Genomic DNA, 11,133 nt, shown 5'->3' with positions numbered 1-11,133 from the left:
TCTGTCTGTGGACACGATAACTCAAAACAAAATGAGATATCAAGCTGAAATATCTAAAGCGTGCTCAGGAGGTAAAAAGTGAGACGTGCTCAATTGGAACTTAGGACCCATCTTGAAAACCGTTAGAGATAAAACAAAAGTTTAAATGTAAAAAATGTTCTCTTCAAAAATAATTAAGCAACTTTTGTTTGAAACATTTGTCCGTAAATGTCCCTGTTTATCCGTGAGGGCATAATAAGGAAAAAATTTGTTGAATTGTTGCAGGTAGCTTCCACTAATAGCCTTGTGAAACATTCTCGAAAAACAAAAAGGGAATTTTAGAAAATACTTTCGAAAATTTTCGAAATTATCGGAAATCAAATAAATGGCCGTCATAATAACGGCAGCAATAATTGTGTTGGCTTCTTAAACTCAATATCGAAGTAGGCTAGAATTTTCCTCTAGAACAGAATTCTTATCCATTTTATGAGCCATAAACATAATATTATGGTATGGAAAAAAATCTTACTTAGTTCAAAGAACCAAATTATTAATCTTTAACCTAAAAACATCAGTGACATTTTATTTATTCCTTGTATATTTTTAATTATTTTTAATAAAAGAAGGTCTTCTCTCCGCGGTTGAATCAAATATTTAATTTAATCCATCTATCTCACTCAAGCTAATAAGTAGCTAAAATAAGTGAGTGTGTTTCAAATGTCCCCACTTTTTTTATTAAAGTAGTATTTAAAATTTTAAATACTGACATCAACAATTTATAAAACTGCTGTATGATTACCGTGTGTCGTGTGCCGTATACGTTACTTATGTTGTTGGTATATACGTAGATATACTCCAAGTTAATGGAGGTCGGATCTATTAGTGACCTCATCAAACCATGACATCTAAAATTCTACGAAGTCATTCTATATACTACGTCAAATTAAATAATAAAATATATATTATATTCATAAATTTATTATATTATCTATTTTAAATCAGTGATTCAAAAACTGTTAACAGCTGTACAACCTCAAAAAAAAAAAAATCATCGAGGGAAAGCGTGCACACGTCACTATTATTTAACACTACTGGAGGAGTATACTACGTCTAGAACTTAGGCTCCTTAAAATGCATTGCCATCAAAATTATATAAAATACTAACGTAGAGATCTTTACCTGATACTAAATTTTTGGTGTTAAAAAATCAAACCAGCAAGGTTGAAAAAAGTACTGCTCGGTATAAAAACTACCCGCCTTCTAGCGTGTAATTGAGGGCTTTATCCAACATTTCTACAATGAGAAATTGGGTTAATTAAACTCTTTTATCTTATTTGAATAACAAAACCTTCTCTTCTTGAGTGATTTTCAAATATGTACTATTTTCCCCAAAATCTATCGATGACATTCCGATTCAGATTTCGATTTTCGAATAGCAAAAGGCACGATTTGTCTGAGTCAAAAATTATATTTGACAGCGTACGTGATAATGAGTAGGTAGTATTGAAACCGGCTCAGTGGCCGAGCGAGTAATGGCGCTATCACTTTAAACCGTTTGTCTACTGAATAGAAGGTTACGGGTTCGAATCCAGGCAGCGGAAGTCCGATTAAAATTAATAGGCGGAAGTTACCGACTTCACCTATAAATCAAAAATTTAATTGAATAATTGGATGTAGTTTAAAATAAAATATTAAAAATAATAGAAGTTAAATCCCATTATTATTATTATTATTATTATTATTATTATTATTATATATTATTAAAAACATGTTTTGTCGTTGGCCAATAGAGATACTTTTATTAGACAATGCATTCATACATTTGAACAGTATTTTTGTAAACTACTATGGTTTCTTAACAGCCATCTATTTATTTATAGACCACAGAAAATCAGTTTATTTCAGTTATCTTAAGTGTTTTTTTGAGGCAAAGCATGGCAAAATTATTTTCTCAATTCCACTGTCTACTAAAATTAAAAGCTTGTAAAAACCAAAATTGATTTAATCATGCACGATGTATTCCGCTCGAAACAACCAACATTTTTAAGGCCAATTAAATTATTTAAAAATATCCATCTATCACATTGACACTGCATAGTTAATAACATTAGAACTGTTTGTAAAGGTATCTTACTTATACCACTCCTTAAAATCCTTAGTAAGTATTTATTGTATTGTTTAAAGTCTTATAAACAAAAAATTAAATAAATAATATTGATTATAATAATTTATAAACATATTGAATCGCATCCATTGTTTACACGATTAAATTTCAAATTATATTTTATTTATTATATTTTATACAATTATTTAATTTAAATCTATTTATTTATATTTATTATTATTGTTATTTAATAATTTTATGAAATTAATTTAATTTATTTATCATAAATAGCGCGATAAATAAATCAATTTTAATTATTTGTTTATACCTATAGCAGAGCTTTTCCTTGCTAAGCTTTTTTTCCAATAGAGACCACCAAGCACCAACTATGCAAAGGACCCCGGACACAATACATTGATTTTTGGTTTCGGTTAAAATTTTTTGATTATGGATTAAGGTAGTTTTGATCATGCTGATCAAAAGTTCTAATGGGCTCAATCCTCAAAAACCTTTCCATTCCGAACTACGACCTCATGCAGGAATTACTTTTGAAGGGCCGTAGCTCAGAAGACAAGGGGTTTTTGAGGGTTGAGTCCGTAAGAACTTTTGCGAATTACAAGTTGGTGGAGTTGAATTTGTTGACTATAGAGGAGTTGATTGTGTTCTGAAGTTTTTAGCCCTTGCGTTCAAAACTGGTACACGATTACAGACATTTTTTTCAGTCTATTTTTTCCGGTCCATTTTTTCTAAATACTATGAATTTCTTGAATACTTATTAGAATAAGCCCGTTAATGTTCCAAATGTTGGGCAAAGGCCTATACCATCAACTTCCATAATACTCGATCCTTGGCTTTCCGTTCCATTGATTTTCTCGAAAGCTTTTAATCTCATCTCTCCATCTACTTATTTGACGACCCATTTTGCGCTTTTTATACTGTACTCCAATACTTGTAAGGTAGTAAAAATGGATTCGGATGATGTCCAGATGAATATTTATCTTAAATTTGATCGAAAATTTTCTGTACCGCTAGAAAAAACAAAAGAACAAGTTCAAAATTAGATATAAAAGCAATATTCTAAGCTCAAAATTTTATTATTTAATTTCTAATGATTTTTGTGCTATGCTACGTTTCGAAAAATTTGGCTACGTGCAAGGAAGGCGTAACAAGAGAGGTGGAGTACACAACTAAATGTTAAAACAGTCCTTACTCTGAAAATTTTTTTCAATCTATGCCAAATAGCATTTCAACTTCCGCAATGGTATAAAATATTTCGTTTATCATACGGTTTAATTAAGTTTTGAATTATTATCACTTCAATTTCCCATTAAATTATGAAAGTATGTCTGAACCACAAAAAAAATTTTATGGGAAGTAACTTTAAACCTCCCTTTCAAATACCATCTATCCACAAAAAAAAATTGATTTATGTTTGAAACTAAATTAAAACTTGTAATGAAGTGTTATTCTATTGATTTAATGATCTAATATCCTATTTCAAGAAGCATAAATTTACACTTGTTATGTTTAGAAAGGACTTTTTAATTGTAATAAATATGACCATCTGTATGGTACCCATGAAATCATCTTCACATCTGTGATCTTATGTTGTACACCTGTTACATAAACATTTACTTACGTTTACAAGGATTTAAATATAATTAAAGTAAAAGTAGTTTATAGTGACGTCAGTTTATGCAATATTTCCAGACTATTGGAAACAATGTAAAAAAACCAAAAGCCCATATATGACCAATGCCTACTAATTATTTACGATACAAGTGGGATAAAAGCATTATTAACGTACGCCTACGATTTTAGCACAACGAGTGCGTAGCATGAATTGGACAATCGCTGGACAATCGTTGGACAATAATTATTATTAAAAATTTGTCGTATCTTATTGAGAAAAATAGAAAATTAAAAAAGTTACTATAGAAACTGAATTCATTACCGGTCTTGTGCGGTAATGAATTCATTATCACACTAGGACGGATATGAACTATTTTCCCCACGCATACTGGGTGAGAAAAGTATTTCTTTCTTTATGGAACTCTAAGTAATTTTGGTCACACTATTGGAAAAGTGACTCCCGACAGTCATAAATATTCTAAAATCCTAAAAAAAATAGCAGTAGTCTATGGAATGACAAGACCATTAAAAAGGTGGATCCTTTTTGTTAGACAATTCATTCATTCATTTAAACAGTATTGTGGAAAATTACTATGGTTTCTTAATTTGTTTGATTTTTCCAATACTATCAAAGCACCGTTTCAAATACAGTTTTGAAACCACTTTAAATCAATGATATCAGTCATTTGAAACTTCGTTGGGAGGAACGTAAACGACAAATACAATTTTAGGACCGACTCGCGCTCATAGATTCGGTTCGATATCATCGATAGTATTGTTTGTTCTAACTTTTTAAAGTACTCGATCAAATCTCATGTTTCGATGATGTTTGGTTTTTTTAGATTTACTAAACCAATCGCCCTGTTAACTCAGTTGGTTAAGGCGTTGGTTAAGGGGCTCGATTCCCGCCGTCGCAACAAAATTAATTTTTTAAGTTAATTAATAGTTGTGATGGACTGGTGTAGTGCATGGTATATGCGCACACTCATCCTCTGAAATTGAGGAGCTGATAAATGAAATTATTGAAATTATCAGCGGAAAGGTGGTAAAACACATATATGGTGTCACAATGGGCTCTATAGTCTAAGTGTGTCCTTCGTGGACAGCCAATATAACCTAACCTAACCTACTAAACCGGATTAATTAAAAAAATCTTGTCAAACGATAAAATTTTGACTCATATGACCGATATAAAGCATTGAAAATCATGACACGGTAAGTAGCTCAAACTGCACAATAGTTTTGATAAAATAGTTCAATAGTTTCCATACGTTGCGTTGTTTACAGGTTATATTTAGTTGGTATCACATATCAAATAAATAGCCATAAAATGCCCTTTCAAATAAATAAATAAAAATTTATTATGTTCTCTAAACACAGGTTGTTTTAAGTTATTTTCTGAACATTTTTAATGAAAAACTCTTGATATGTCCTTAACAACACTATTACTACACCCTCCAACAGTTTCCTTTCATATCAGTTTTCATTCATGGTATTTTATTTTCTTGTGTCGCTATAATCAATTTCTATTCTTCTCCTTTTACACTTTGTCCATTTTCAATAGTCAATTGAGACACACAGAAGTGAATTGTTTGAAGTATAATTGAAATTCTTCAATTGAATTAATAATATTAAATAATACAAGAGTAGTTAAATACTACCTGATATTAAAAATGATCTGGATCAATGATCTATAGATCTATGCTATTATCCATATATGTATTAGATATTTGCTTGTTACTACCTTAAATGGAATTTAATAACTTTTACTTTTTAAGCTAAGATAAAAAAAAATATATACATTTTTGTTTGAATACTTGAAATTCAATTCAGTACAAAATGCAATCAATATACTTTGTGAACAAACTTAATAGAATTATATCCAAATGTATAATACGGAGTGTTTCGATAAGAGATTATATTTTTAACTTGTAATAAAAACAAAACGGTGTAAGATATCAATGTGATTTTGGAAATTGTCAATTAAAAATCATTTCAAAGAACCATCTTAGACAACAAGGAAATTTTCATTTCAAACATAATCTAAACTGTCAATTTTTGTCAATGTTCGCGATTCCTAAACATGTGAGTTTATCGTAGAAAGGAAAGAAGAAGAAGAAAATATTATCGTGGGTTTTTAACTGTGGAAATTTTATGCAAATCCATTATTTCAGTTCAAGTTCGATTTACCTCATTTTTTGTTAAATGGCTTTATATTTTATTGACAGTCTACTAAGGACAAACATAGACTATAGAACCCAATGTGATACCATATATATGTTTTACCACCTTTTTTGCTTATAATTTCATTTATCAGATCCTCAATTATTTTCAGAGGCTGAGTGCACCTCCTTCATGCATATACTATGCACTACACCAGCCCATCACAACTATTAATTATATTAATTTTTGTTGAGATGGCGGGAATCGAACCCACTACCCTAGACATAACGTAAACGTAATTAGTTACATCTTAACCAATGGAACTACTAGGGTTGACTCTATAGGGGTTAATGAGTTATATTTTTTCAAAACAAAAGGACTCTAAGCTGCATTTAACTACAATTTACAAGAAATAATTTTAAAATAAAAATGTTATGATCCAATGATTAAAATTAAAAAGAAATCATATTAATACATATCTCATACCGTTTTGTTTTTATTTCAAATTTAATCAACATATATATTTACGTATATTTTTATGGTGGAAACGCAAGGAAGTAACGCATTATGAAGTTATTTTCAATATATGATGTTTTTACAAGTCAGTTTATGGTATCGTTATTCTTCCCACCACGCTCAGACTATCATTAACCAGGAAAAGGTTTTTTACTTACAATACTCTATTTGTCCCGAGCTTAAAGAAACCTAATACCCAACTACAGTAAGCAAGATTTAACAACAAAAATATGTGGACGTAATTTCATTTTAATATTTTACAAATTATAAAAGTTATTAAACTAGAAAATATTAAATTGAATTCTATTAAAAACTTGTTATATTCAAGAAGCTAAGAAATATTATATTTTTACTATTCGTAACTATGTGTTATGTGTGAGTACAAAGTATTGCATGATGTCACATCAGGAATTACATGTATGCGACCTTTGTGTGACAACATAACGAAAGAAGAATCTCTTACTATATATATATCTAGACCGTGAGTCCATAAAGAAGCGAAATTTTCATGATTCTATTTTTCTGCCTTTTAAAGGATTGATAAATATATGATAAGAAAAGTAGAAAGAGGCTTTAACCAATGGCTCGATTGTCGACTTTATGGAAATTTAGTGTTTAACCTTTCGTTTTTTTCTATGTTTTATTTGCCTGCCATGCAAAGTTAAAAGATTGTTATTAACAGTACAATACGTGAAAAAATGACTGATGGAAAAAATGGTTTTGTTTTTTACAATAGCACTCCATTTTTAACCGTTTCGCCGGTTACAATAACTTTCGTAATTTTTCGGTAGTCAGTTACTTTTGTCCAAAATAAACAGCTGACAAAAAAACCGTATACTTGAGACACGGTTAAAAACTCAATTTTTTTTTAATAAGCTTATACTTTTTTATTTTATACTTTTTGTCAGTCCTCAAAATATCAGACAAAAAATATTATTGTAAATTCCGCTTCATTTTGGGCTCACGGTCTAATAGTTACTATACATTGTAGAAAAATATTTATAAAGTAGTAACTGTTTTAATTTATAGCTCATTATTTTAACGTATATATAAATGATAATATTTAATATTAATATTAAAAGGTCGTTATAATATTTTTATTTGTATATTAATTAAAAATTATTTTTAAATACTTAGACAATAAATTTTAATCAGTTGTGTAAGATGATGTGTCTTGATTGTAGGGCAAGTTTAAATTCTACCAATACTTCTCTTTTATATTTTTTATTTTATATTCAAACGATCATATATCTTTTTGAAAATTGATCAATAAAAGATTTATAACCTGCAAATATAGCCAAGTGTATTTTGAAAACGCTTTTAAACAAAAAAATCATCAATTTTTTCCAAATAAGTTTTTTACGCTTTTAAAATAAAAAAAATAAAAATACATTTGGGAAAAATACATACATTAAAAATTGTTTAACCAAATTGCAATTTTTTACTAAATAAAGTTTAGTAAAGTGAAGTAATCAATTAATCAAAACAAACAACATGAGACTTTTTCTTATGAGCTAACCTGAGTATCAGCTAAAGAAGAGTATCATTAGAAAAAAAACTGCACTACGATAACCATAACAACAATAACAGTTAAAAAACTGATAAAACGGAACTGGAAATTGGGGGTTCAAATTCTGTGTAATGTGATGAATTATCTTGGTTATCAGGAAAAATGTGTACGCTTTAATTAGGGATACGATTCGTATGAATTTGTCGTACTATTTGTTAACTCGTAAAAAAATGATAACGGATTTTACATTTACACTCGAGTTACTGAATAAACTCGGTACAACCATGTTGATTCGGTGAAACAAATAAGTAATGTTTAAGTGATTTTTTGTATTTTATTTAATATTAGTTAATAATTAATACGTCTAATTAAACGAAGGTATTTGAACATGGGTCCATTCACAATATTTTTGATGAATTCCTACCAGTAGGAATATTGCGAAGTTTATTCTCATTATTTGTACTCTTAGATATTGAATTAGTGGTAATTTATTTCTAATTCCTTTCTCACTAGCAATTGCTTCCTAATTTTATTCTTACATTCCTAAGTGTACGAATTATGGGAACAAATCATGAAAATGTTTAAGCAAATCTTGCTCGACTTGTGGGGATTGTAAATAATTAGCTTGACTGATGTAATACATTTACTCGAGTTTTTGAGTGAATTAACGTCACTTTACCGGAGCTATTTTATAATTCAGTTATGTTTTAGATTCTTGAATACTTTTTATGTAAAGTATGTTAACAATTTCAGTTGCTAGCAAAACAATTTACTTAATTTGGTTAAAAACAAAATCATTAATTCTCTTGAAAATACAATTTCTACGTAATTTTCTTAAATAGTTTTTATAAATTTTAAGATAAAAATAAATGTAGAAAATTGGTGGGTTCTTATTTGATAGCGCCACCCTGTACCTTATTAGAATAAAAGAATTTAATGCAAATAAACTTTTCAGGATAATTTCGTTGAAAAAAAAAGTGAAATATAGCAGGAAACTAAATTAAAGTAAAATCATTGTATACATATTTTAATCCATATTGATTAATAAATAAGTATGGCCACAGGCAATATTTAATTACAAAACAGATAGATATCCGTTACAAATAGTTACTCTAATTAATTAAATATTATATTAAATATAAAATTATATTGAGAGAAAATTATAACACTTAATTCTTAAAAATGTCAAATTCCTCTGCAAATATCTACACCTATATATTATTTTGTATTTTGTAATGTCCTGTTTTTAATTTCTATTGAATTTTATTTTCAAAATAAAATAAAAACATTAATTTTATTTTATTATTTACGTCATTTCATCTGAGTGGAGATATTGGTAACAAGGACAAATTCCATTAATTTTGATGCAAAAAAAAAATTGTTTTTGTTTGATGTTATATAAATGTCACAAATTAAAATATGTATTTGTAATTGGAAAATATGATACAGTTTTTATAATAATGGGTTTTTATTCAATTATATTATATCCGCATTTGGATTAAAAACGTAGTGGATTATATTTTATTATTAACAAAGGCATTTTAATCAATTAAATTGACTTACCTTCGTGATCCTTCTGCTGGTTAACAATAATAAAGGCATAATTTATATGTGAAACCCTTACACTTTTATGTTTATTATTTAAGGTGATTGTAAACCTACTGTATTGTAAAAAAAAGTTTTGGTTTATTGCACGGTACATACATATAAACCAAATGCATGGTTTGTAGTCAAGTAATCTAAATATTTAGCTTTAAAATACCTAGCAACTACAAAAATATATTATATATTGTGTGCAAATGATGCATATAAATTTGATAATATAGATATCGCTCTTCAATCATCAATACTCTAACGATAGTCGTCTCTGTTCATCAAATGATGGATCTTCGATGAACTCATAACCAAATTAAAATTTTGTTGTTACATCATCGACATGCTTATATTTTTATGGTGTTATTATAAACTACAAGATGGTCTAAATATTTTAGATAGTTTTTATCACACTCTCTAAATTTTTTGATATAGAAATATCCAATTGAAAGGGATAATCTACATGATTCATCATTTTTTCAGCCAACTTTGAACGATCAAATAATAATAAAAAACCCGGTGACCTAAGATTTTTTTGTGGTTTTTGGAAACTTTGTTAATCAAAAAATGTATTTATAAAGTTTTATTTAAATCCCTAGCATTATTCATTCCTTGCGTATCACCTTAACTATCTTTCTATTAGAATAAGAAAAAAACAGATTTTTTATCAATTATAAGATTGTGACTAAATCAAAAACTTACGAAAACTTTTCGAAATTTTCCTAAATAAAAAAGGGTATTATATTACCCATAACGAAAAATTATAACCTTGTCATTTGGTCTCTAATATTTCGATATTTTCGTAAAAACCATTTTTGTCAGGAGCCACATTTCAAAAGCATTTTCGAACTCATTTTTTAATTGCAAAGAGAGATTGATTTAGACGCTGGAGAGAGGTATCGACTTTAGTTTCTACAACAAAAAATCGAAAATAATAAAGTATTTCAAATACAAATTTTCTATTTTCCCTTAAATTTTAATAACAATTCAAACTTAGTTTTACTTGCAAATTAAAAGATCCCGTTTTCAAATAACTTTCAATCATTATTCTAGTTTAAATGAAGTTTCTGTTTCCCCACTACAATACTTTTTTGGTGTAATAAATTGAAGTTGAAATCAAAATTATTACTATAATATTCATATTGTTTTATAGATGTATAAATGTTATATAACTGCAGGCGGCGGCCATTTAAATACAGTTTTATAATAATAATAATAATAATAATAATAATAAATATAATATATATAAATAAATCTATATCAATAATAAGAAAGCCATTATAAGAGCCATTGAACTTTATTAAAAAAAGGTAACAAGATTGTATTTAATGTAAATGAATCAGTGGCGTATCGATCGATGTTTATTTTCTTTTCACTTTTGTTTATTCATGATTTGTATGGTAATAAATTTAAGAAGTCGATTTTCATCCACCTTGAATTTTCACATCGATTTTATATTGTCATGTTGTTGGTGGTTCCGGGAAAATGGAAGATTTTTAGTAATCTTTAATAGTTTTAAAATAAAAGCGTCCAAATCCATTAATTAGTTATTTATTGTGGCACGATATATGATATTCGTAAAATTATCCCAATAATCATGCTTTACCAAGAATAAAGACCTTTTGGATAACTTTTC

Source organism: Chrysoperla carnea, chromosome 1 (assembly GCF_905475395.1).
Source record: "Chrysoperla carnea chromosome 1, inChrCarn1.1, whole genome shotgun sequence".
Lineage (NCBI taxonomy): Eukaryota > Metazoa > Arthropoda > Insecta > Neuroptera > Chrysopidae > Chrysoperla > Chrysoperla carnea.
Note: the sequence above shows the minus strand (reverse complement) of the source record.